The sequence below is a fragment of the Theropithecus gelada genome, chromosome 16 (assembly GCF_003255815.1).
Source record: "Theropithecus gelada isolate Dixy chromosome 16, Tgel_1.0, whole genome shotgun sequence".
In the NCBI taxonomy this organism is placed as follows: Eukaryota; Metazoa; Chordata; class Mammalia; order Primates; family Cercopithecidae; genus Theropithecus; species Theropithecus gelada.
This window is the reverse complement of record NC_037684.1, coordinates 14,524,821-14,528,278: the sequence shown is the minus strand read 5'-3', so window position 1 is coordinate 14,528,278 and position 3,458 is coordinate 14,524,821. Positions and strand designations below refer to the sequence as shown.

At 45.6% G+C, this 3,458-nt stretch overlaps 1 protein-coding gene across 1 annotated transcript in view; it reads left to right on the top strand.

The window, feature by feature from the left end:
- The first annotated feature begins 2,850 nt into the window (after positions 1-2,850).
- SMG8 (SMG8, nonsense mediated mRNA decay factor) overlaps positions 2,851-3,458 on the top strand; it is a 6,082-nt gene continuing 5,474 nt past the window's right edge. Inside the window, exon 1 of the mRNA XM_025363343.1 lies at positions 2,851-2,962. The gene's annotated coding sequence lies outside the window, so the exon portion shown is untranslated. The remainder of the gene's footprint in view (positions 2,963-3,458) is intronic.

Sequence of the window (3,458 nt, the reverse complement as noted above, 5' to 3'; positions counted from 1 at the left end):
GTGAAACCCCCCCTCTCCACCAAAAAAATATATAAAAATTATCTGGGCGTGGTTGCATGTGCCTATAGTTCCAGCTTCTCAGGAGGCTGAGGCACGACAATCACTTGAACCATGGAGGTGGGAGTTGCAGTGAGCCAAGATCACACCACTGCACTACAGTCTGGGCAACAGAGTGAGACTCAAAAAAAAGAAAAGAAAGAAAAATGCTTTATGGCCCAGTGCAGTGGCTCACACCTATAATCCTAGCACTTTGGGAGGCTGAGGCAGGAGGACCACTTGAGGTCAAGAGTTCAAAACAAGCCTGGGCAACATTGCAAGACCCTGTCTCAACAAAAAACAAAAAATTAGCAAGGCATGGTGGTGTGTGCCTGTAGTCCCAGCTACTTGGGAGACTGAGGTGGGGAATCACTTAAGTCCAGGAGGTTGAGTCTGCAGTAAGCCGTGTTCATACCACCTGCACTCCAGCCTGCTGGGTGACAGAGCAAGACTCTGTCTAAAAAAAAAAAAAAAAAAGAAAAGAAAGAAAAATGCTTTACTATATAATGAAGCCAGGCAGGGAAAAAAAAAGTCCATATAGATAAACATTTGCAAAGCTGCTACTGCCATTGTACCAGTGTTAAAATATGTTCTACCTTGCATCTTTAAATAAAGATTAATAAAAGTTTTAGTTTTTCTCTTTTTAACCTTTTTTAACTAGAAATAATACCTATAAAAAAGCATATATTAAGTATAGAAAATATATGTGAATTTAAAGATCAAGACCGAGTGTGGTGGCTCACACCTATAATCCCAGCACTTTGGGAGGCCGAGGTGGGCAGATCACCTGGGGTTGGAAGTTCGAGACCAGTCTGGCTAACATGGTGAAACCCCATCTCTGCTAAAAATACAAATTTAGCTGGGCATGGTGGTGCACGCTTGTAATCCCAGCTATTTGGGAGGCTGAGGCAGAAGAATTGCTTGAACCCAAGAGACAGAGGTTGCAGTGAGCCCAGATAGCACCACTGCACTCCAGCCTGGATGACAGAGTGAGACTCTGTCTCAAAAAAAGAAAAAGAAAAAAAAAAAAAAATATATATATATATATATAGGCCGGGGGCCAGGTGCGGTGGCTGACACCTGTAATCCCAGCACTTTGGGAGGCCGAGGCGGGTGGATGACATGAGGTCAGGCATTGCAGACCAGCCTGGCCAACATGGTGAAACACCATCTCTACCAGAAGTACAAAAGAAAATTAGCCAGGCATGGTGGCACATGCCTATAATCCCAGCTACTCAGGAGGCTGAGGCATGAGAATCACTTGAGCCTGGGAGGCAGAGGTTACAGTGAGCCAAGATCGCGCCACTACACTCCATCCTGGGTGACAGAGCAAGACTCTTTCTGAAGACTAAAAAAAGGCCTGGGGCGGGAGGCAGTGGCTCACTCCTGTAATCCCAGCACTTTGAGATGCTGAGGCTGGCAGATCACTTGAGGTCAGGAGTTCGAGACCAGCCTGGCCAACATGGCAAAACCCTATCTCTACTAAAAATACAAAAATTAGCCGAGCCTGGTGGTGCGCCTGTAATCCCAGCTCCTTGGGAGGCTGAGGCAGTAGAATCGCTTGAACCTGGGAGGTGGAGTTTGCAGTGAGCCTAGATTGCGCCACTGCACTCCACTCTGGGTAACAGAGCAAGACTCTGTCTCTCTCTATATATATATGCATTTTTTTCAATATATATGTTTTACATATATATAACAAAAACACACATAACCACCAAAAAATACATATGATTAGTATCCTCAGAAGCCCTACATGTCTCCTTCTTCTATCATATCATAATCCCTTCCCTCACTAAGTAATCACTGACCTGCTTGGTACAATAAATATTTCCTTGCTTTTAGTAAGAACCCACCCCTAAATGCTATGGTTTATTTTGCTTGCTTTTGAACCCTATAGAAATAGAATCAGGTCTGGCGCAGCGGCTCTCACCTGTAATCCCACCACTTTGGGAGGCTGAGGCGGGCAGATCACCAGATCCTGGCCAACATGGTGAAATCCTGTCTCTAAATACAAAAATTAGCTGGGTGTGGTCTCACGCACCTGTAATCCCAGCTACTCGGGAGACTGAGGCAAGATAATCACTTGAACCCTGGACCCGGAGGTTGCAGTGAGTCAAGATCGTGCCACTGAACTCTAGCCTGGCCACAGAGTGAGACTCCATCTCAAAAAAAAAAAAAAAAGAAAGAAAGAAAGAAATAGAATTATAGGGTATATATGTTTCTGATTTCTTTTTTTTTTTTTTTTTTTTTTTTTGAGACTGAGTCTGGCTCTGTCGCCCAGGCTGGAGTGCGGTGGCCGGATCTCAGCTCACTGCAAGCTCCGCCTCCCGGGTTCACGCCATTCTCCTGCCTCAGCCTCCCGAGTAGCTGGGACCACAGGCGCCCGCCACTTCTCCCGGCTAGTTTTTTGTATTTTTTAGTAGAGACGGGGTTTCACCGTGTTAGCCAGGATGGTCTCGATCTCCTGACCTCGTGATCCGCCCGTCTCGGCCTCCCAAAGTGCTGGGATTACAGGCTTGAGCCACCGCGCCCGGCCTCTGATTTCTTTCAATCAACATTTATTTTAAAGATTCAGTCATGTTATTGTATAGTGCTATAATTTTTTTAGATTCAAAGATTTTTTTTTACGAAACCCCAGAATAATAAACATGTTATAATTATACATTTAAATCTGGTTGTAAGTTTTATCCTGGCAGCTATTTGTCAATATGCCTGCTAGTTAAAGAGGTTCTGCAAGTTATAATTTACACACAAAGATATTTCACAATTTTTTTTTTTTTTTTTTTTTTTTTTTTTTTTTGAGACAAGGTGTCTCACTCTGTCGCCCAGGCTGGAGTGCAGTGGCGCGATCTCGGTTCACGGCAACCTCCACCTTCCGGTTCGAGCAATTCTCCTGCGTCAGTCTCCTGAGCAACTGGAACTACAGGCGCCCGCCACCACCCCTAATTTTTACTTTTTTTTTTTTTTTTTTTTTGAGACGGATTTTCGCTCTTGTTGCCCAGGCTGGAGTGCAATGGTGTGATCGCGTTTCACTGCAACTTCCGCCTCCCGGGTTCAATCGATTCTCCTGCCTCAGCCTCCCGAGTAGATGGGATTACAGGCGCCCGCCACCACGCCCGGCTAATTTTTGTATTTTTAGTAGAGATGGGGTTTCACCATGTCGGCCAGGCTGGTCTCAAACTCCTGACTTTAGTTATCTGCCCGCCTCGGCCTCCCAAAGTGCTAGGATTACAGGCGTGAGCCACCGCCCTCGTCCCCAGGGGTGTGTGGGTGTGTGTGTGTGTGTGTGTGTGTGTGTGTGTGTTGTTTTGTTTTGTTTTTGTTTGTTTTGATATCTCGGTTCCCAGGGGTGTGTGTGTGTGTGTGTGTGTGTGTGTGTGTGTGTGTGTGTGTGTGTGTGTGTGTGTGTGTGTGTGTGTGTG